Here is a 24,870-nt window from a genome sequence, read left to right on the forward strand (position 1 = left end):
AGGGGTGGGACCTGTGTGAATGGAGTTGGGAGTCAACTCACATTCTCTGTTGTGGGTGTATGGTGCTGTGTTTGTGACACAATGACTGAGACAGCCCTTACTGAAACTGACATGAATGCAGTGTAGTGTGCTGAAAGGATGGCTACTTACCCCAATCCACATTCTTTGTTATGGGTGTCTGGGTGGAGTGAATGACCTCAATGCATGTGAGCCTGATTGGCTGCCTGCCTGTACGAATGCCCTTCCGCTTGATTGGCTGACTGAGCCTGGCTCAGTCAGATGGAATGGGAACCAGATTTGTACATCTGGGGGCCTCTCACTTACCAATTTGTTCAGAAGCTGAAGCTTAGCTAGATGAAGCTGTTTCTTGAAGCTCAGCTGGAGGAGAAGTCTACTGCTGTAATTTCTTCAATGTAATCTGAAAGCTGTCATGTCTTCCAAGGACTGATCCAGAGAGGACCTGCGAAGGAGACCTCTCCCGGAGCTATGAAGGACCATCGTGCAACCTGCTGCTCTTCATAGAGGTATCCTGGAAGTGAGTCCCGTGTACCAGCAGTCCGGAGAAGGGGTCTTCAAAGTCCTGAAGAGGAGTGCCCAGGCATCTTGAGGCGAAGAAGTCCATTGGTTTCACCCAAGGTCCAGAGGTGCGTTTTGTGACCGCTGGAAGCTGTTGCTGTCTGCCGCCGAGAAGAGGGGGTACCCTGGCATAGTACTGCTGGACACCTGGAGCTGCAAAAGTTCCAGACTGCCTAAGAACATTTCAAGGGACATTCTTGCCATCATCACGGACCACTTTTTCCACCTGAGAGATTTCAGAGTCGCTGGGTGCAAAGGAAGGTCCGTCGGTGGGTTTCCCACCATCAGATACTAACAAAGCCATCCCAAGGGTCCAGACCTGTTGAGGGTCCGAAGTCCACTCCAGTGGTCAAGCCCATGTTGCTAGAAGCCGTCCAGACATCCGTGCTGTACCTCAGCACCGAAGAACCAAAAGTCGGAAAACCGCAATATTCCAAAACCCGACACCAAAAGTGACCTATGCATCCGTCGCCGCCAGAAATCATTGGATGGTCCCAGACATCTTAGTCTCATCTGACAAGCCTTTAAGGAGCCCCAGCAAGATTCCTCTTCACAGGACATCTACAATCGGAGAAATTGTCAACCGAAGGAGAGCTCTGCAAAGAGCAAAACTGTTGCACTTCAGAAAGATTTTGGTTCAATTTTTCAGCATCCCAGTGGCTCCTTCTTCCAACGCGGGGGTCCATCCTCAGAGGGAATCATTGAGTGAAACCGAGAAACTCTGCCACTTCGCCTGCCAAGGCACCAACGGTACTGTTAATGTTAATGTTAAAGGATATTTGTACCGCGCACTATCACCTCCGTAGTGGTCCCCTAGCGTTCTGGCGGCTCTGAAAAAGGGAAGGGTGGGGGTGAGTTAGTGGGAATAAGCTGGAAAAGTGCAAGAGAGCAGTGATGTGCTGTTGGCAGCCTCAGCCGGGTAAATGGGATTGGGGTGTTTCCGGTTGGTAGTCGTTGTGTGCTGTTGTGCGAGTCTATGTGTGCTTTGTTTTGTTGTTGCAGTGTAGTGAAGTTTGTGCAGATTGTTGTGTTGTAGGTTTGTGGTTGTGTTTGGTTAGAGTTTGAGAGGTGCAGGCATAGGGGTGAAATTGTTAGTGGATTGGTTAGTGGACTGTGACGAGGAAGAGCATCTTCTAGCCTCAGGAGTCATCCAGGGGTCACAGATTCATCGTGCATCCTGTACTCCTGTGGCCTCCCAGGTGCTTTAGGGTGGTTGAACCTTTTGGAAGAAAGCAGAAGGTTATTGAACATTATTGGACTGGGCTGTAAAAGACAACATACGTTACTCTCTAACTTTTCCCTTACAGGTTGCCGAGGTGGGGATCCTCACTCAGAATTACTTGTCTAGTCTAAAGGAAGCATTTTGCCACTGCTCATAACTAACCTGCCTTTCTTCCCTATTCTATGCTGGTTACACCTCACTTAAGAATCCACCTGCCATTTAAAACTGCCTGCAGTTAGTGCATCTATTACTGAATGTACGTGTTGTGTGGTACCACATAGAGTGTATGGGCCTCATTACAAGTCCGGCGGTAGCTGCTGCCGGACTTGCGATTTTTACCAGTGCCTGGCTTGCCGGAAACTCCGGGAGATTACAACCCTGGTGTTCCTGGAAGTCAGGCGCTGGTAAACTGTTAATCCCCATTCCCATTTGAGTCCCATAGGAATGGGGAAGATGGCAGCACCGGCACTCGCCCACTGACTCGTAGTGTGTCATCCGGTAACAATGGTGCTGGTAGGTTTACCGGCACCGTTGTTACCGGACCAACACACTCATAATGAAGCCCTATAAATTTGCCATTCTTTAAATAAGTATTTAAGTACAAAGTGTTATTATTTATATGTATGTCTGGTAGTGGTAGAAATCCTATTTTTATATAAAGAAGCTGTGTTATGTCCTAACATAGTGTGTGAACATTAATTTGTGGGGGCTTTGGGGAAACACTGTACTTAAGAAACAGCCTGCATCACCTACCAAAAGCTTACGCCGGACTGCTCGTCCACGTTTACCAAATTGAGAGCCTTGCTGAGGTTTTCTGTGCCTTTACTCTACCATATAGGGGGCAGGAGTACAGACACCCCCTCCAGTCTTTACACCCACATGTTATAGAGTGTAAGTGTCTGCTTCCTCATTCGACCAGTCATAACTAGAGACAATAAAAGTCCAGGGCGCTCAACCAGCAAATAAAAGCTTGATTTGAGCATGCTGCATGCCATAAACATATTCATTGGCCATTTAATTTTAATTGTTGAATTTTTTCCATCTCTTTGTTCCCTCTAATATGCAGGATTAGCTTCCCAAACTTGTCCCAGCCAATGCCTCAAATTCCCTTGTTGCATTTGGTCTGGATATTGTGGGACGCATGCGGTGAGAGAGCAACAATAAACTGTGTGCAAATGTTTGTGCTGAGCCTGCATTTCTTTCTTCTCCGCCTATACCCCCCCACTCCTCAAGCCATGCTCTTGGCCAGTGAACTTGGCTTAGCTGCCAGACGAAAGGAGCCATGTCCAGTAATGGGGGGACCAGGCCTCCCTGCTCAGCTCCCCCAGAAGACATGATTCACGGAGATCTACTGGGCCCAGAAGTCGTGAGATATCCCAGACGCAACTCATCGCCTGTCACATGCGGTTACCATGGCAGCACTCCTGCTCAATATCCCATTATTCGCTCTGACAGGCGCAGTCCCTGCAGGTCCTGCAGGCACACACGTGTGCAAGGAGCTGGTTTGGATATTGGATTTTTGAAAATGCAAACATGGGCAGGTTTTCTGCAATCCCTTGGAAATACTCTAAGTAGACAATAGGAAACGTGATCACGTGAACATGACGAGATTGCACGTGTGTAAGCATGGCAAAGGGTAACTGATGATTCGACTTTGGGAAAATAGGCAAGAGATGGCACCTTTATTTAATTAACTTTGGTTTGCACCAGCACTTTGCGGCCCTCTTGAAACTCCCTGCTGTCCTTTGAAGAGGCCTTCCTTGCACATGTGTCACATCCCTCTCCCGCTAGGCTCGGACTGGCCTATAGGCCCATCCTAGAAGGGCCATCTCATCTGGCAAGTCTGGGCCACTTTTCTGGCACAATGTTGGTGAGCCCCCTTTCTGGGACAATGAGGGCCAATTTGTTAAGTTAATGCACAGTGCAGCCAGCAGATATGGCCATTGTTATTCACCCAATATGCATTAAAAGTCACTATTTGCAACAAATGGTACAGAAAATGCCAAAACAACAGTTTGGGGCAGGGTAATAGAAACCGATTTGGAAATGTGGCCTATTTATATCTTTCTGCTAGTGCAGTCTGCGTCATACCCCCTCAGCAGCACGTTTGTGTATATTGCGCAAGCGTGACAATCTACGCCAGCCCAGAGTGTGGCGCAACCCGTGAGTTGTTGCCGAGTTGGGGGGGCCCTCAGCATTGCTCGCAGCGGGGCCCCCACATTTTGTGTTACGCCACTGACACATACTATGTTACAATAACAATTATTTATTAAAACTGCATTTTATTTTTCTGACAATTGGTATGTTGACATCATTTCACCAGTCACCAAAATAGCTGGTGCTTTTGCGGCCTGTCTGTGTCTTGCTTTGTGTTGTGCCACATTGCCTAACAACGTGCAACTATTTCATCCAAGCCGGCCCCGCTTATATAGATATAAATATGTGTTTTTATGAAATATACAGCACATGTTCTGAGAAAAATTGGCTATAAAGCCACAGTGCTTGCAATTGTTTTGTAGGGTAACACTAATCCAATACATGCATGTCACCAACAGTGCACAGGAACTGTAATGCTTTGCTGTGGCTTCCCCAGAGCTCTATACTCTAACCCTGGTTTTTCAACCTCTTCTTGGCCCCTTTGGCCCACATGATCTCTACCTTCTCCTCTAACTTTCAGTGTTATGCAGATCATTCCGCTTTCCTTCAGGCTCCCCTCAGCCTACTCTCCTCTCTTGCTCATTGCTGACTGTCTATCTGTGAGTTTCCCCCTCCCCTTTCCCTTGCACTCTCCCCCTCCCTTTCCCATTGTACTTCTCATTCTCGCAATGACACAAGGCCTAGTGAGATCATTTGTCTTGTCCTTCCTCGATCTTCCCTCCCTTGTCTTGTCGTGCATAGAAACACTTCGGTACAGGATCATTATAAATGACTTATATCATTTTATCACAGATGCCCAGAAAAATATACAATCCTGCAGTAAAAAATGGCTAGACTGGCAGCACCCAAATGCCAATTTAGCCAGGTAATTACACTTTGCAGGATTGCTTTATCAGAAATTTCCAGTTAAAAAAAGTCATACCAAACTGAGGAATGACTAGAATGGCTGTACCAAAATGTCTCTATAGCCACTAATACCTGGACATGGGCAAACATTATGATTTATTGCAAAATCCCACCCCCACACATCCTCTCTCCCTCCCACCTCCAACCCAACCTCCAAAAATAAACTCCTTGGCCAAGAATTACCTCCACGTCCCTCTTCATTGTCCCAGAGCTTATGTATGAGGCAGTACTGGGATGAGGAAGATTGGGACTAAGAGTAATGAAGATTACAGGTAGCTAAACCAGGCATTACCTCCATGTACCTCTACCTCATCCCAGTACTTGTGTATGAGGCAGAGTGCCTCAAGTAATAGCACAACACAATTGAGTTGACTAGGCTTTGGCAATACCCCCACCCCGAAATTTTGGGCTATGTTGACTCAACCTGGATGACCTTTAGAGCAGTTGCCGGACAGAACAGGACACAGATGTTAAACGGCACCTGGGTTTTGCTATTAATAAGGGCTCAGCATTTACCAACGAAAAGCATTTCACTGTTAGTACCTGCATTCAAATGCCACATTTTTAGGCAATTGAAATCAAATCGCAATGTGGGCCTAGTACTTGCATGCAAAGGGAGTGATTTGAAGGGTAGAGATGGAATAGGAGACTTAAAGGAGAGAGTTACCTGCTTGTAACATTGAAGCTGCATTAGTATAGTCTCATTAAAATGCATAAAGAAGTTAGATGCCCCCACACAAATAGGTTTGCCCCCAACGTCCATGAAGTTAGCGCCTCTCACAAAATTTGAAGGGGTAGCCCGTCGAAATGTAGCTTTTGTTGTGCCCCTGTCAACAAGCACACACACCATTCACCATTCACCATTCACAAAGCTGCATATCTACCTTAGTTTATTACACAACTTCTTGCATGTCTTAAATCACTGAAAATAGAGTGGGGTTCAAGAGATTTTTCAGGTTGCCAATATCTTGCATTCTGGGACTTATAGTTTACCATTCAGGATGTGAAAATTAAAGCCACAATGATAGTCTTTTGGCTTAACATGTTGCTCTAAGGATGTACATGTTGTCATGTGGCTTTACTATACAATTTAAGTACACTCTGTAAGGTATTATTTCTATAGACCTTGAAATCTAACAATTTAAGCAAAGGTTTGTGATCCTGCATGGTCGCCCCCCACTAGACACCCATACCCGCCGCCCTCTATCCAACCATTCAACTCCCTCCTTTTTGGATGCAGCCAGAGTACCACTAGTTTCTTTTTTCCACTTCCACCACGGGGTGCAGGAAACTAAAATGGAGTCATTGGGTGCAAATATATTTTGAGGTGCAGCCCTCACCCCGACACCTGGGTTGAAAGATCCAATCTGTTGAAACTTCTGCTCTGTTCAGTCTTGTATTTCTTTTATGACATTTGGGCATAGTTTGTTTTATATAAAGATCACACCTGCTTTTAAGGCTGGATTTGTTTGTTTTTTTGGTCAATTATAGTGTTTTACATAAGATTTGAACACGGGGAGCGTCAACTGTATGCCACTTTAGAGGGCTTTCTGAGCGTGTCGGGCTGAGTGGGCATGACTGAGTGACTAGACATGACCGACTGTGTGAATGAGTGAGCATGACTGTGTTTTTAATCAGTGACTTAGTGTAACTAAATGTGACGATTACAGAGTAAGCATGACTGAGTCCAGCCCAGCGGTTGTAACTGAATGACTGGGATTGTGTGGGAGTGACTGACAGACTGTATTGGGCTTACAAAGCTGTTTCGCCAAAGAATGATAAAATGTTAATAATAACCAGTTAGGCAGAAAACTAGAAAAGCAGTAAGGAAACAGGAAAAACAGGCCACCATAAAGAGAGACTATTCTTGTGGATGTGGCTTTATTACATATAGAAATCTGAACAATTTCCATATCTTGATATAGATTTTCAGTTTTAAGAAATCTAATCATTTTTTATTTCTTATATGAAGGAACATATAACAGATTGTGATGACGTCAGAAAGACAGACGAGCAACTTGGCACGCCATTGCTGGACATTGAATGTAGCAAGGGAAGATTAACATTGGATTGTCATCGACAAGAAGCTATAAAAGGTATGTTATGCCATTTAGAAGATACATATGAGCTTAGAGCCCTTTGGATAACCTGCATGCAATGGATGGGATGCAGAATAACTCTGACACCAAATAATCGAACCAACTCAGGAAGATGGCAATGGTTTCTGTTTTAATATCAATTTTCTAAAACAGGGCGTTACAATGGACATCAACGGACGTTCGCTTGAGCTCTCAGTACATTTCCCAAATGATTCTTAACTTCGTCATCTGTTTCTATAAGGTCCATATATTTTCTTCAGCCAGTATTCTCAGGGCGTCACGCTTCGTCTTTTGTAACATCACCAGATTCTCTTTCAATCTTTTTCATATTCCGTCGGGCAGTTCCTCCCTCAGTGTCGTCTCTTCGGGAATACATTTTCTCGGGGGTACCTTTTTTCGAATATTATCCGGGGAATGGTCAGAGCTGCTGGTGTCAAGCATGGCACGATCTCAGGCTGCCAACATACTGGAGGTAGGGGGGACGGGGCTTTCCTGCACAGGCCTTCAGCTGCTCATCAACACATGTTAAATATATTTATTTGGAGATTGCACAGTGTAAATTGTCTACTCTGCTTCCTTTCTTCCATGCAACCCTGTGCGAGGCACATCTTCAGCAAAGGTGTAATGCTTGTTGAGCAACTCCTTTCAAGATCTACCTGTTGGTTAGATGTGTTTTGCTAGCTCTTTTAAAACTATTTCTACAGAATTCTTCCTTTTTGTGCTAAAGTAACAGAAATGGACCTTGCAGAACTTGCCGCTGTTGAGTACTGAAACGCACTGCCAAACAAGATTGGGATCTACCGAGTGAAGCAGTAGGCCCGCCACTACTTGTATTTCTATGCAAGTCTACCTGCAATTTAAGGAATGCAAAATGTGTCTTATTTTTCAAAACATTTAGTTATTGTATTATAAACTACTACCTGGGATGGTTCAGGGAAACTCCCTTACGGCCTTCCTCCCCTCCCCACCCACAACCCTCTCTCTGTGGGCCCTCTTGCACCCTGCATTGGGGCTGGGTACCCTCTTCCCCCTTTCTCCCATGCATGATTTTATGTTCTCCCCTCTCCTTCACCCTTGCTCCCTGGGCTGGGTCCCCTTCCTTCCGCCTACCTTGCTCTCTGGGCTATTGACTTATTGGCTGGATCTGGGTCCCCACTGGACTTCCTTGGTAGCTGGGCTGTGTCTAGGTACCTCCTTCACAATTGCTCCCTGAGTTGGGTCCCCAGCCTCCTCCCTTGCTCACTGGGCTGGGTCCCAACCTGAATCCCTTGCTCCATGGCTGGTTATCCACCTGACTCCTCTGGTGCCTGGGTTGGGTCCCGGTACCCATCTGGCTGCTTGGGCTGGTTCTGGGTCCCTCCTTCATCCTTGCTCCCTGGTCTAGGTCTACACCTGCTCCCTTGCTCTCTGCGCTTGCCCTGGATCTCCATTTGACTTATTGGCTGGTTCTGGGTCCCGACTGGACATCCTTGGTAGCTGGGCTGTGTCTGGGCACCTCCTTTACAATTGCTCCCTGAGTTGGGTCCCCAGCCTCCTCCCTTGCTCACTGGGCTGGGTCCCCACCTGACTCCTCTGGTCCCTGGGCTCGGTCCCGGTACCCATCTGGCTGCTTGGGCTGTTTCTGGGTCCCTCCTTCATCCTTGCTCCCTGGTCTGGGTCTCCACCTGACTCTCTTGCTCTCTGGGCTTTCCCTGGGTCTCCATTTGACTTATTGGCTGGATCTGGGGCCCCACTGGACATCCTTGGTAGCTGGGCTGTGTCTGGGCACCTCCTTTACAATTGCTCCCTGAGTTGGGTCCCCAGCCTCCTCCCTTACTCATCCACTAATTGTAAAGCACCCAGTTCTGGGATTGCTACAGTCATGCTTGTGCGCTTGTACACCTTCAGGTAATATCCCATTAACCCTGCTTGACTTTCCTGTCATTATACCCAAATGACTACTAAGACCCAATGAGAGTAATCACTTTTGGAGGGTTGGGATTTTTATAGGATTGTTTTCCGATTGAATCGTCTCTACCAGGAAGGATTTCTAATTGACATATTTTGGGTGCATTAAGCCAAAAGGAAGCCAAATGCAATCCATTGCTTTTGGCATTGCATTGCTTTTGAATTTTTAGTGAATTGTTTGGGGATTGCATTGCTTTTGGATTTTTAGTGGATTGTTTGGGGATTGCATTGCTTTTGGATTTTTAGTGGATTGTTTGGGGATTGGATTGCTTTTGGATTTTTAGTGGATTGTTTGGGGATTGGATTGCTTTTGGATTTTTAGTGGATTGTTTGGGAATTGGATTGCTTTTGGTTTTTTTGTGAATTGTTTAGAAAAGATTTGAGGCTTCGCAAATGTCAGGCCTCAGGGCTAGCTAGCCTTTTAGTTGTAGCCTCTGAGCTTGTAACCAGGGCTACAAGGAAAAGACCTGGGGCTATAGCCTCCTCAGCACCCCCCCCCTTACAAACACCACTGGATGCCACTTATGATACAACGACCTCCCAGACCAGCAAATACCCTCAAAAATCTTTATTTTCTAATCTGGACTCTGAAACCAGAATGCGCTTTAGTGAGATACACAGTATGGAGCGTCCACCCCAAATCTACTAGTTGATGGACACTCCACATAAGAATACAATTAGGACAAAAGTGTGAGAATTGGACAGATCTCCTGAAAAGGCATTCAATGTACCCCCGGCAAAGAGGTTGCCAACCCCATCATAAACCTGCCTTTACTATCTAAGCTCAGTGGGTAACTGGAGGGTTCACACCAGAACTATGTCCCACCTAATCCATCTGCTTTGAGAGAGGATGGAGACCTCCTGACCTTTTCCAGGCTTTCCGTAGGTGATGAACACACCCTGTCTGTCGGTCAGGAGCAGTTTTATCCATGTAGGTGAGCACTGCCCTTCTAACATCCAATAGGTGTCTCCCGGCTCCCTTCTCCGAGCCTGGATTTCCGACTTCCTTCTCTGAGCCTGGATTTCCGGCTTCCTTCTCCGTGCCTGGTTTTCCAGCTTCCTTCTCCGAGCCTGGATTTCCGGCTTCCTTCTCTGAGCCTGGATTTCCGGCTTCCTTCTCTGTGCCTGGATTTCCGGCTTCCATCTTCGAGCCTGGTTTTCCAGCTTCCTTCTCCAGGCCTGGATTTGGAAAGAAATTGTGCAATATTCCTGTGCCTGATGACATTTTGAGAGATGGTTGCTATGGATCACACCTTGAAATCAAATCTCCAGGTCGAATCACCAGGAACGAGTCTTCCAAGGGCACGGCCTCCAGTTCATTCAACCTCCAGGCTGATGTCATAAAAAGAAAACAACTTTAATGTTAGGAACTTCCAATCAACAGTATCCAATGACTAGGTCCCTTGCTCTTTCAGGGCTCCAACCACAAAGGGAAGATCCCAGGATTACACCCGGAGGAATTTATGTGCCTAGAAATTAGCAAGCTCCTCTGCAAGCTGCCAATCTAAATGCCGCTATCTGGACTACTATGCAAGGCCAATCAACAGCATTCATTACCATCCACTGGCCTCTAAGAGTGGACACAGTCAACCCTGAATAAAACCAATCCTGCAGGCACTGTGGAATGTATGGTATGGTAATATTTATTTGTAAAGCGCCTGTACACAAGACAAGTGTTTCAAAGCACTCAAGGAGGGAGGGGACAAGGGGAAAAAACAACAGTCATTCAGCCCTTGAATTTCTGAATGATACAAGTGCATATAATACAATTAACATTGTAGATAACAGCAAATAGGTCTGACATCGATTCTGCAGTTTGTCCAAGTGCATTGAGGTGCCACCATGCAAGGAGGGGAGACAGGGAAGATAGATAGATGAACTTCAAGGCATGGGACCTTCGGATCGTGCAGGTGCACAGACGGTACAGGAGAGGGGGGGCAAGTGCAGAGAGGCCAGTCCAAGTGCACCCAGTCAGTCAGATACTGGGGTAAGTGCTGAGAGATGTCACTCTCACGGGTCGTTGACTAAGTGCAATACTGATGAGACAAGTGCAGGCCCGGAGGCAAGTCCAAGAGGAACTGTGAGGGTGCCAGGGACCTGTGAGACTCTGAGGTACTCCCGGCAGCCAGCCAGTAAGCTGTGTGGAAAAGGTGGGAGAGAGGGATAGAGCGGAGAGAGAGGTTAGGAGGGCAGAGGGAGAGAGGAAAATAGTCGAGCATCACTCCCACCTCTGAAAACTCTCCCATTGACTAGTAGACACTAAAAGGGACGCTGGACCTTTGGCTTGTTGGATTGCATTGGCCATCTGCCTGGTCATATCTCTTCTTTGAAGTCCCTGCCTGTCCACCTCCAGGTGGACGTATGCCATCAGCTGTTCCGCACACTACTTGTGGAAGGGCAGAATGGGTGTGACACCCTAGAGCTGTGGCCAGATCCAGCAGAGGCAGGAAACCATAACCTCTTTGGCCAGAATGGAACCACCCGAATGAACTCTGACCCACACTGCCTGATTTTCAGCCTAAACCTGGGAATTAATGGGATGCGGGGACATGACCGCCCCAACTAAATGTCTTGGACAGAGGACTTTCTCTGGGGAGCAAAACAGGTCCAGCGTCAGGTGCCCAAATCTTGCAAAGGTGTGTTGTACCCGTTTTCTGGTTTATGCGCGCCATCATGGAACTGCCCACTCTGGTGGCTTTTTCCTATGCCTTTTGTCAGAGGTCCTCCAGTTGTACGGAAACAGAAACCAGTTCCCGCCGGGGCATTGACTTTCTTTCTTCCATTTCTTGACATTTCTTGCCATACTTCCTCGTGGGTTCCTTCCTCGAATGTCAACCTCCAGCCTACGCTGCTGGCGTTGGCTGTTAGGAGTATCAGGAGTGGAAGGTTGCAAACACCCCGGCTTCCACCACCGCTGCAGGCTGCCACTCAGTGGCTGATCTATTCGAAAACAAGGCTTGAGCCTCTGATCTGGTCTTCCAATGACTGGGTGCGTTTGAAATCTGAGGGCCCAGGTGGAGTCTCATCCGTCAACCACAAAGACACCCAGCGAAATTTCCCCCTGAACTGGTCCAAGATTCTGCGCTGCTATTTCTTCCATCCTGAGGAGGACCTTCACATTGTTTTTTAGCCACACCGCTCATTCTTCCTGGAGAAACAACATACTCTGGTATATTGCACAGCAGGTGTTAATTAATTATTATTGATATCATTAGGGTATTGACTGAGCGCGGACCGAACTTTGAGAAGCAAAGGAGTGCTTTACAAGTCATGGGGGAAGTTCACAGAGAGGCAAGAGCGATAACGGGAAGGGGGGAGTTAACAAGAAGGGGGGGGCAATTTGGTAGCAAGTGATCTACAAGCAACCGCAGGAGTAAACCCGGGGGGTAGGGAGGGGGGCAGATCACCCAGTCTCAGATTAGGGGGAATTTTTACGGACCTGATATTGGCAGAACTGTGACATGGCCAGGTGAGATTTGCCCCAACTTATTATGAACCCCAATAGCTGAAGTACATGACATGCACTCTCTTTGTGATGCTGACTACATTACTGGAATGGAGTCAGTAGCAACCTGTAGTCTGCGTATGGCAACACTGCAATCCTGTATTGGTGCAAAGTGGCCTACACACGAGCTATGAGCTTCGTGGAGGCTCGCTGAGACATTCTCACACCTAATGGCATAGCCAGGGGTGGACTGGCCTATAGGGAACTCTGCAGATTTCCTGGTAGGACTCTGCACCTTGGGCCTTTTCTGTGTGGTTACCCAGGGGTGGACTGGCCTATAGGGAACTCTGGAGAGTTCCTGGTAGGACTCTGCACCTTGGGCCTTTTCTGTGTGGTTACCCAGGGGTGGACTGGCCTATAGGGAACTCTGGAGATTTCCTGGTAGGACTCTGCACCTTGGGCCTTTTCCTGGTGGCAGGGGTGGACTGGCCTATAGGGAACTCTGGAGATTTCCTGGTAGGACTCTGCACCTTGGGCCTTTTCTGTGTGGTTACCCAGGGGTGGACTGGCCTATAGGGAACTCTGGAGATTTCCTGGTAGGACTCTGCACCTTGGGCCTTTTCTGTGTGGCAGGGGTGGACTGGCCTATAGGGAACTCTGGAGATTTCCTGGTAGGACTCTACACCGTGGGCCTCTTTTGGTTCCCAGTCCACCTCTAGGCATAGCCATGAAATGACAGAGCTTCTGGTCCCTGAAAAACGCGGGAACCGCAGGTGGAACTTTCTGATTGGCTCATGAAAGTACGCAGCTTGTCGATCTGATGATATCAGGAAATTCCCTTCCGATATGTCTTTTGGAAAGGTTCCACCTTGAAGCGAAAGCTGGGAATGAATTTGTTTATTCTCAGCAAGTCCGGCACGAGCCAGCATTTTCCTGAAGGCCAGGAGGAACATGGTGGAGTGACTTCCTTGGCCCTCGCCCTGGGGAGAACCAGAAAGATTGCCCCTTTTCCTTGCAGCTCTTGGATGCCGTGGGGGCATGCCTTTCTCTGGACAAGATCACGTGACAATGCTGCTTGAAGCAGCTGATGCCCCATACGAATAGCCACACTTAAGGTACTCCCACTTCTGAGTAACGCACCTGTCCCAAAGATTGTAGAACCCCGGTTGCATGTTTCTATAAAATAGTGCAGGAACGTACCCCTCCTCGCCCTTCTGGTAGAATCTACCTTTAGGTGAGAACTGAATCTTTGTTTTAGGACATGGGTCTAGACACTGGTCCCTTAGCTTAATACCCTTTGTGTATGTCAACCATGTGGGCATTTTTATATAGAAGATTACTAAAAACAATTCTCAATTAAAAGGAACTTTAAGGGTCGCATTCCTCTAGAAGCCAATCTCTTATTTGGATAAACCTGTCTCCTTCCACTGTAACCCTTATTCAGTACAGATCCTCTCGCAGTGACGAAATGACTACTGCTCCACAGGAGTAGGGCGACGAGTAGTGGCTAAACTGCCTAGTCAGCCCTACACTACTGCTCACCCAGCTCTAAGCCCAATCAGAAATCCTAGGCAATTCTCCTCTGAACAAGAGCAAGAGTATGCAAATGGATACAGTCAGCAAAAACGTGGTTGTGGGCACTTTCCTATAAAACGGGTTATATGACCGTGTTTTTTCTTGCTAGAGTGGCTCGCCAGACATCTTTGTGTATGTTTAGGAACTTGTGGTTTCACCCTAAGTAACCAAACGTAATCCAGGCGTAGACCCCTTGCTCACTGTTCCATAGAGAGGGTCATCTTCATGTCACTGATGAAGCCTGACTAGGCCGAAACATGTGTCTGGGGTTGCGGAGGGTACTCCTGTTCAGAGGAGAATTGCCTAGCGTTTCAGTGCTGGACTCCCCAAGTTTGTGGGACCAGACTGATATCCAAATATAGATATTTCTCTGTGACGGGTGCAGTGAGCTAAAAGGTAGTCGTGGACCCTCCCGAGTAGAAGTAATTCCATTGAACAGGTTATTTCAACAATATTGTTTAATTCCATAAATATGTATATATACTATAAAAAAAAACTATCCCTGTGGAAAGCACATAGAAAATGCAGAATTGGTATAGAGCAGCACTCTGGGTGCTCAAGCGAGGGTGATGATCAGGCAAGCAATTGCAGCAATGTCACTGTTCAAAGGCTAGGTCTTCCAAGAAAAAGGATCGTAAAAGAGGGTTGTAAGTCACTGGGCTCCCAAAAGTGGGCACAGTAACTTATTCTTGTCTTTGGGGCTCAGCAGCATTGCACCAGGCTTCTAGGAGCTTCCTGAGATGGTGATTATGTGATAGGTTGCTGATCTGTTCAAGTGAATCCAATGTGCAGTGTTGTACAAGCACCAACGGCACAAGGCAGGAAGAAGCTTGGGACTGGCAGTCGATATCTGGGTCCATGTTGTTCACAAGTGGCATTGAGGGCGCAGGGCTGTTCCTTGACTTCTGGGTTATTGGGGGGCAAGGTAAGGCATTTGATTGCACTCTCACTCTCACCTTCTGGGAATCCTTCACCTTGGTGAGCAGGTCGAGAAGCACTGGGGAGATCTCAAAAGCAGTGGCGTATCTTTTGATTGGGGTGGCCCAAGTGGGGCACTGACTTATGCAAGGGTGGCATGTAGTATGAGCGCACACACACATAACGATCCTAGTTTAGGATAATGAGGTAGCACCTGGGGTGACCAATCAGATTCCAGGGGTAGCACGTGCTACCCCAGGCCACTCCCTAGACACACCACTGCTCAAAAGGAACACATAGGACAATGTGGTAGAGAGGACGGCTTGTTGATGGGCACCTTATAGCAAAATGCAGATATTTTCCTCTGTGTTTAGCCCAAAAGGCCCTTATAAATGAGTTGTTGTAAGTTTGTTCATGGCACACAGGTGAGAAATGTCAATATTCCTGTGTGTTTGCTGTATTCGTGTCTATTCTCCTTAGATCCATGTTGACAGCACTACAGATGCAAGATGCCTGTGTACCCAAGTATTAAGTATTCACAAATTTATTAATTTCTTCTGTGCTGTGTACTACATCATATGTTGTGTTCTAATATAGTGATCTATGCTGGACTCCTGTAGCTGCTAAGCACTGTCATGGAATTTGAACTTGGGAAGCACAGTCTACCCTCATGTCAGAGAGGAGCACTTAACTGTTGATCTTCCCACAGGGACTCATAATCCACCCCATATAAACAGGATGCTACAAAGCGACGTGTCCAAAGGGTGAAGTGGCTGTGGGAGAAGGGAAGAGTGGGGTAAGAGAGAGCAAACATATTACTACTATTAGTAGGGTATTTGTTGAGCGCAGACCTAGCTTTGGGAAGCAATGGAGCGCGTCACAGAGGTAACAACAGAACAGATATACAGCAGGGGTGGGATACAGAGGGGTACCAAGGAGGGGTACAGCTGTACAGGGTGGCTGGGAATAGAAGGGTGGGCGGCCTCTAGCGGGTCGGGTGATGCGAGGGCTGATGTGATGGCCTAGTTGTTGAGGAGGAGAGACTCCTCGAAGAGGTGGGTCTTGAGATCTTTTATAATTATTGGGGGGAGAACGAGGTGAGGGAGCAGAGTAACAAGGGAGTGGGGATCTAATAACAGGGGGGAGGGCAATAGTCAGCAACGGATCTTCAAATAACCAGGGGAAGAACAAATAGGGATCAGAACACCCAGTGGCCGGTTTGGTGCTGAGTGGACAGTCTACGTGTTAACATAGGATAAAACAGATCAAGTCCAAGACTGTAGCAGGTCAATAAAAACATCCACTTTCAATCTTGATTACAAAATGTTTTTCGATAACAACGATTCTGGGTAAGTGTGGATTTAAAATGTATAATAATTGCAAGGATTGTACTTATCATTCAGGGAAAGCCCAGTATTTTTTTACGCATCTCCTGAATTTCAGTTGATTCAGGTTTATTTTCCATGACACCAAAATCAAAGATGTGAGCAGGCGTTTAGGCCCATGCAATTTGGGTGCATTGGTAAATATCCCCATGTCGGTGGCTTTGCCATGAGGCATGTTCTGTTACATTTCAAGGACTTGGCTGAATGTACCTAGACAGGAACAGAGATGTGTGTTGTTAAAGGACAGATGAATACGTCCCCCATACCCATTGCCCCTCCCCCAACCCTATATCGCAAAGGTGAGAAACGTAACTCACTAAGACAGCTGTTCCATCCTTATCCCAGGCAAGTGCAGCAAGGGATGTAAACGATGTAAGCTGAAGATGGCAAGAATAATTAAAAACTAATTACAGAATCATGCATATGCATTTAATAGATATGAAGCACATGTACACTCACCATGAAGAAAATGCAGTAGGTTAAATATGCATTTATACACAAACAATATCAAATGCATCCATTTAGACACGAATACCAACATAAGCAATGTATGAGCTGAATGCAACACGAGCGACATGCCTATATAGTTTACTAACATAGAAACGTGATAGTAACGGGCAGCCATCTTTTCCAAAATGGAAGCCGCAGCACGCATTTAAATAAATGAAAGGCCTCAAGGCTTCACAAAAACTCAGAATGCTGAATTCACTGAAATACAGAACTGTGCAGAGCCCAGACAAGTACCTATGCAGACCAAGTCAAGGTTACTGGGAGAATAAGGAGGGCACTGACGCCTCAGAGAGAACCAAGGCCCAAGCCATATATTATTAGATTCATTAAAAGGACAAACAGTCTTTGAATGCCTGGTGCAGAATGATTATGAGCCAAATACTTCATATGGAATGGACCAAGAAAGCCCCCAGTAGTAGAGAAAACTATGATACTAGCATTAAAATGAGTTAATATCCCAATAAATGCAGGGAGAAATCCTTCCAAATACGGACCTCTCACACGTGACCCATAATTGAAGAATACTGTCTTTTCATCAGTAACAAGCACAGATAGGTCACTTGCCTCATTCCATACGCATATTCCCAGGCATGAGGCACCATGCAAGGCCAAGTACAGAGGAATCACCCTGGCTCATGACCTCAGAATAATGGATAGTATCTTTTTTTTTTTAAAGAAATGCAGTCCATGGACCTCTCTCTCCCTACTCATGTTTTGACGACCTGTCAGTTGTCCAAGTTTGTTCAGTAGAATGCCAACCAATCAAGACCCGCAGTGCTAGGTCACCCAGTACGTATTGTGTCAAGCAATAGTCAATTGAAATGATTATGTATTTTTTTTGTTATCCCTTTAGAGGTGCTCTTAGAAGGAGCCAACAGTAAGGCATTAACCAATTAGAAGTTTAACCCATATAGGGAACATATGTAGTCAATTACCCTAACCAATCCCCTTGCCTCTTAGGTTCTGTACCATTATGTCGTCATTCTGATGTGTTTTTGAAATAGAAGATGTTGTTTTGTATGAAGAGCTCTGAGAGCGACAGTTCGTTGGTTGTTTGTTTGCTGCTTTATTTCGGATGTTAATAAAGCCAGGCTTTGCCTTCCACTTTATTTATTCCCGTTACTGTATCCGAGTTTTTCTAGTCCCTGATCCTCTGCTTCAATCTGGTGTTTTTCAGGCCATCGTTACAGAGGGAAAATGCAGAAACGTAATACTGAGCATGACACAGACATGCACACATGAATTCTGATAATCCACCCCTCCCTCATGCAAATGCTGTACCACATGACACCACAATGGTCTACTGCACAGGGACATATCACCTCTTGAGGGGGAGGGGAGGTAGAGGAACATGCTGGTCAGGACATATCGGTTCCGTTGCAATATGCTGGATGAGACAGCGGTCGGCTACGGTACCGAATGGCCAGTGGTGGTCCACGATGCTGTGGAGGGCAAAAGCAACCTATCAGTGGACAACCTGCAGCACCGGGCACTGACACACGAAGAATGTGCCCCGATGGGCACAGGCCAACCAGCCTGCACCACTGCCTGTGAGAGTTGCATAGACACATAGATTACTCAGAATTCAACTGGCTGAAGCACATTTGGTTTAGATATTTTAATTACACCAGAAGCTGGTATATAGTGCCAGTCTAGCCATAACCTTTCAGAAGGCTGATTTGAAATAACAGTGGGAGCCCAGAGTTTGATATTACTGTGCGAAAGAGCTAGCCGAAAAAAAGATTCCGTGGGAGGGTGTTTTGGGTGGGGAGAGGTAATTATTGGTCGATATGTGAGGGAAAAGCCAAACACTGCCCACAGGATTTGTGTCACTCTTAACATGTAATTGTAATAGTTTGTTTATAACACGCTTAATACGCTTAATACCCAGAGGTTCCTAGGCGCGGACCCATGGATCGAACCCATGTTGCACTGCAACGTCTTGCTTCCAAGGCGAATGCGTTGCCCCCGAGATAACCTCCCGAGACTACATATCAAATTGAACCTATGTTTACTTCCCATGCCACTAGCTTCAGCTTTTGGCAACATGTATGCCATTGCCTAATACGCAAAACTAAAAAAGGAGCATTATGGGCAAAGGGGAGGAGTCAGATTCCCAGGGCAAGGGGGTGAGGAGATAAACATATATAAATAACCTAATGGGTACCTTTACCTTAACTAATATTATATATTACTTTTTTATATAGCGACTTTACAGATCCCTCCCATGGGGTAATAATAAGTGTTATTATTCGCGTATTTGATGTTACTCAGTGTATCGGTCCCAGAGGCATTAGCGACCGCTGTCTCTGCCACAGGATTACTGGCAGGCTATCACGCAAGTGTATGCAAAAAGGACGAGTATATTCATCCTTGGCACTTAAGGGGTTAAAACTTTCCAAGTGCTGTGCCCTTATGCCAGAGCATACTTGCCAACCCTACTGAATTCGGCAGTAGGCTACTGCTTTTTAAGCAGTCCTACCGCCTTCAGATTTGGGTGACAGATCCCACTGCTTTTTACAGTGGCAGGTAATTTATTTGACTCTAAGGCAATTAATTAATCTGTGCAGTGGGCGGATAAGTGATACATTTGAATGATGGGCTCAGATCAATCCAGTGACCTGACAGCTACATGACTCTGCCCTGCACTCTGGCCGGGAGAGGCCTCAGGTGAACCACCAGTGAAGGCATGTGGCAGAGCGTGCCACCATCACACTGCATCTGCCTATCAGACTGAGGAGGGTATCAGTCTCCATGTTGTTCAGTGTTCAACCTGCACTGCAGGCATAAATAAGTACTGCCCGGGCTGCTGCTACAGAGCAGTGGCAAACGTTGCCTACCAGCTCTGTGAGATTACCTTCTGTGAAGTTAGGTAATTGAATTTGGTGTTAACTTACCATTCAGAATTATACATTTTAAATATTTGAGCCTCTTTTCGTGTGATCATGTTTGATGGGTTGCGCATTTTAGAATGCTCCAGTGGTGCCAACAATGTATGTTTTGTAATTTCCTGTGATGTCATTGTTATGCTAAGTATTATTTTTGAAACTTGAAAAATCCTTCATATTTTTGGTCACAGAACGATGGCATGTATGCTAGGCCTATCGAGCCTATGGAACAGTAAGTATTGTGATGTGGAAGGGGGATGTGGATGCGGGGGGTTAATGTCTATGACTAGTAGTGTGATGTGGACATATTGTCGTCCAGTTTGGCCCAATCCTTGTTTGCGCGCGGGTGAAGCGCTATATTGCCCGCCCATGGCCCGCGGGCGCCAATGGGAACTCAGAGCGGCTGCTTGTGCAAACCAGGGTTGCCTGCTATCCTTGTACAGGGCTATATCCGAATTCTGGGGCAGTGGGCTCATAAGATTGAATGGGCCTTTGGCCAATGTCATAGCCAAAGGAATGTATCTTTGCAAGCAATAGACAAGTGCTAAGCAGCCAGTTTTGGGGGTGTGCTTTCATGAACGGGAAGACTTTTGTGATTTACTCTGTGCTGCTGCCAAGCTTCATTACATGTATTTATTTATTTATTTGTAATGCGCCCGACAGCCCGCAGGCATCGAGGCGCAACATAAACACGCTTGGTCCAAAACATTAAGAGACAAGACAGAGAAACCCGGAATACTATTCAGACAGAAGCGATCATTTGCACTGTTATATCGTTTTTTTGTAATTTTTTTGGTATGCAACTGAGGCATGGCAAGGGTTTTAAGGTTCAGGACTCATGATGAAATGCCTTCCTTTTAAGAGTCTACTGATAGAAACGTTCATACTGTGGGCCTAAAAGGTGCAGTTTTTTGTTTGGGTGACTGCCTGTTTCTATGGTACAGGCTAAAGTATTCTTACTTGCGACTCTCTGTTATGTTGACTTACACAAGTCACCATTTCAACCACAGAGGTGGTGTCCAGGTGCTCACGTGGCTCTGCAAGAACGTGGGCAGGGTGGGCTAGTGAGGAATGAGGGATAGGATAGATCCAGAGCCAGGAGAAGTGACTTCTGTGTGTGTTGGATTGCAGATGGGGCTTGTATCCGTAAGGGTGAGGCCCATTGCCTGGGTTGTTTGTTGTATGTGAATGTTTGTTATGTTGGTTGTGTGTTTTATAAGTAGATTGGCTGGTAGTTAAGGTTGTGGTTGTGTGCACTGGCTGGTTGTATCCATGTGGGTAATGTCCAGTGCCTGTGATTCTTTGTTGTATGCAAGTGTTTCTTATGTTGGGTGTGTGTTTGTGTGTAGTTTGGCTAACCCATAGGGCTTGTATAGTACTTTGGAGGGGTGTTGGAGGTGATCAGGAGCGGGGTGGTTAGTCCATTGGGTGATCTCAAAGTTCTTCTAGGTGGCTAATTTTCACAATTCTATCTAATGTGATCCATAGCTAACCTTCACAATTCTATCTAATGTGATCCATAGCTAACCTTCACAATTCTATCTAATGTGATCCATAGCTAACCTTCACAATTCTATCTAAATGTGGCGCATTGCTATTCTTCACAAGTTTATCTAATGTGACGCAGGCTAATCTCCCATTTAAAAAAACAAGATCGCAAAACAAGAGACAGAGCCCCTTTTCTATATCTATTGCGGCAGCCTCGGTGGGTAGAAGCCCGTGGACCTGATCACCAAGCTCCAGTCCAGCAGGTAAGTGGGGAGGGTGGAAAGGGGGTGCAGGAATGTTGCGGAATGTCTTTAGGTTTGGGGGCGTTGCCTCCCAACAATCACAATGGCAGCACCTGGGGAAGGGCCTCAGGTGTCTGGAATAGGTGGGCGGTATACTGTATCTTCTCACCCACGTTTCCAGCCACCTGATTGGCTGAGCACCCTTCCCCGAGTTGCAAATGGATTTTTTATTGAAATTAGTAGTAAAGGTAAGATTCCTTCTCTCCTTCACCCACATCCTCCCCCCCCACTCTGTATCTCTTCTGTTGCCACCACCTATTCCCCTCCACAAAGGTATATTTCCAAAAATGCCCCCCTTGTATACCCAAGAGCCTGTTAACACTCCTCTGCCCAGTTTCCACGTGTTACAAACTGCACTGACCTCATGGATCTAACCGCTTTTACTACACTTTTTAGCTTTCTCAATTTCAGTGCGGCTTAGTCTCAGCAAATATTACTTTGGGAAGTTACTTTTGCTGTTCCACTCATCCTTATGGTAATAAATGAGCTGGATCAGAGCATGTGTAAAGGCCGGCAACGCCATTGTGCAGTGCATTGTCCATCCGGTTGTGTAAATCCATTCGGTGCACTAACAGACTTGTGCAACTGACCACTCGTGCTCACTGTTGCAGTTGTGCATTGCTGCATTTAGGTCCATGAATGAGGTATGTGTTTTTAAATCTTGTACAAACAGTTGGCCTCATTATGAGTATAACAGTGTTGCAATAAATGGAGGAAAAGTGGTAATTCGGATACTCCAGCTTTCCCGCCACATTACCGCACCTCCGTATTACAAGTTTTGGTGCCAAGGTGGAGCAAAATCCTGAACGTAAATCATACACCTTACAACAAACACCAGGCTGGTGCACGGCCCGGAGTTACCACTCGTGGAAAATGCACCAAAAATATTCATACTGTCCTATGGATTCCAAAAATGTGTATTTGCACAGCAGTACCACCACTCGTAGCCCTGTTTTTATGCCAGGGGACCAAGAGGCGGTAACAGTAAATGAATTTGGTAGTAAATCAGAGGATCTGCTGCCAATTTGCTGCAAAGCCCGTAATGAGGCCCACTATCTAGCTGGTGTAGGAAGATCTTCAGAAGAGTTCTGTGGAGTTCCTTCCAAAAATATTCTAATTGTGATGGTTTATCCCTTATAAACTGCCGTCCTATTCATAATAATACATTAATAATAATGTATGTTCTTTTATAGCTTTCATGCCAGATTTATCCTGAGTCTGATCGCTATACCATATGCTATTAATATCCCAGTTAATAGTACTCAATTTTACAATCACTGAAGGTGGAAAGGCAGAGTTGGCCCTGCAGAGGGATTCAAACCTGTCACTAGCAGGCCGGTCCATATGAGGGACAAACACTACACCAGGGTTTCATGGAGTAAGCGTGTTCTGAAACAATATTCACTTACTCATTCATCCCTTCATAACATCTGTAGGAATTTCAAAATGTGAAGGTGTAATTTAAAAAGAAAAGTGGTATGTGCGTGGAGTAGCTGCCACCATTAGTACTATGTGCACTTGGGTCCCCTCTATACATTTTAGTTCTTTGCAAAACGTACTTCTGAAAATAGTCTAAAAACTCGCAAAATCGCTATTATAACTTGTTTTTGTACTCGTTTTTTCAAGAAGTGCAAATGCGAACAGACAACTATGCATGGCAGTTGACACTTACAATGCATTCCCATGGAATTTGTCTGCTTTTTGCAGGTGCAAAAATCAGGGGGATTCCAAAGAAAACAGCTGGTTTTACACCGACATGAAATATATCGTGTAGGCGTCAAACCATCTGTTGTTTAAAGTGGTAGTTCGTTCAGAAACTGGATTGGCCAATTCCAATGCATTTTACCCCGTTTGTCTCACTTTCACACATGCAAAAACGACAGGTCAGGTACCGCCATCTTGTGCTAATATTTTTGTTTGATCCATTGCAGGAGGTTCAAGTGCCCTCGCAGCAGTAATTCAGACCACCTGCCCCTAAATCTGACATCACTAGACACTCACGCCCCTTTTGACAACGCCAATGCACATCTCATGTCAACGTTCTCTGTGCGCAATCTACTGACGTGTCTCCATGGAAATGCCAAGACGCCTCTTTCCTCGACAAGTGTAAACAAACCTTTCCTGATCACTCTTTTTCATCGTGTCAGTGTATTTCATTTTGAGCCTCGCTGACTTGTTTTGCCCCTTTCACCCCAAGTAATGATAGGGAATGCGTGTTCAGTTTGATTTATTCCACTGTTCAGGTCTCTTCCAGAGAATAGGTACTTACACTGCCAAAAATGAACTCACTCGGTAGTCTTGGCCTACATTGCCGAAGGATACACACCGCCACTATGCGTTACCGAGCTGCATGACTTTCTGAGAATGATGATGGTCGTTTTGCACAAACCTCGAGTTACAGTTCGCCCTCATAATCCAAGTAACGAGCAAGTTCACTCTATATATGTTGTGTGTTTGAAAACTGAGATGGCTAACATTATGTGTTTTTCCACTGCATCATTATAACTTCGATGGATCACTGATAAAAGACTTTTACTATAAATTGAATAAGATTCTCTTTCTAATCTCAAAACAAATTATCCATCAGTAGATTTACTGTCCGCAAAATTACGTTTCTTTCACTTGGACGTATCTCCCAAACGGTTTTTGCTGGAATGGGCATTCACATTTCTAATTGATCCCCACTTGAAATCACAAGTACTGTCAGTACTTTGCCCGAAAATATACCCTTTAAAGCATAAACATGCCTTACATTTTAAAAGGTGGTGCTAACTGATTAGAAACAATAATTTGGTTCATTCAAGTAGACTATTTCTGTATCTCTTACACAGGTGGTACAGGCTGTGCGTTTACGTGGTGCGTTTACGTGGTGGATTCATGGAAGACTGGGATTCCGCGTTCGACGAGCCACCTGTCTGTGTGATCCGATCCATTCATGAGAAATTCCCCAGTGATAACGGGCATTACCGGAAATGTCCACTTCACCAAAGAAAATACAAAAATAAAAGAGCTAATAAGAAAGGTTGTTATACAAATGTGTAAGTCCACAACATGTGTAATTATCTAAGAGGATCATTAAAGATGGGTGTCCTTTGAACATTGATTCCAGACCTATTGCACTCCCTTTCATCCACATCCATCCACCTCCAGTATCGATGGCCGTTCAAACATGAGACTGTGCGCTCGCAATGGGGTTGGGTGGATGGGAACACTCACAGTGCTGAATACCATGCACACCTCAAAGGGTTCATTCTCATGAGGGTCATTGGCTGTATGGCCACCCCAGACCGGGTGTCTTCACACTCCCCTTTGAAGACCCTGTCCCTGCAATGAACATATCTCTGTGTCCTTTGAACATTGATTCTGGGCCTATTGCGCTCCTCTTATCCACAGCCATCCCCCCTCTGGTATCAATGGCAGTTTGCATCTTTGACCATGCGCTCGCAATGGGG

Source organism: Ambystoma mexicanum, chromosome 2p, assembly GCF_040938575.1.
Source record: "Ambystoma mexicanum isolate Mex_15411 chromosome 2p, UKY_AmexF1_1, whole genome shotgun sequence".
NCBI classification, from domain to species: domain Eukaryota; kingdom Metazoa; phylum Chordata; class Amphibia; order Caudata; family Ambystomatidae; genus Ambystoma; species Ambystoma mexicanum.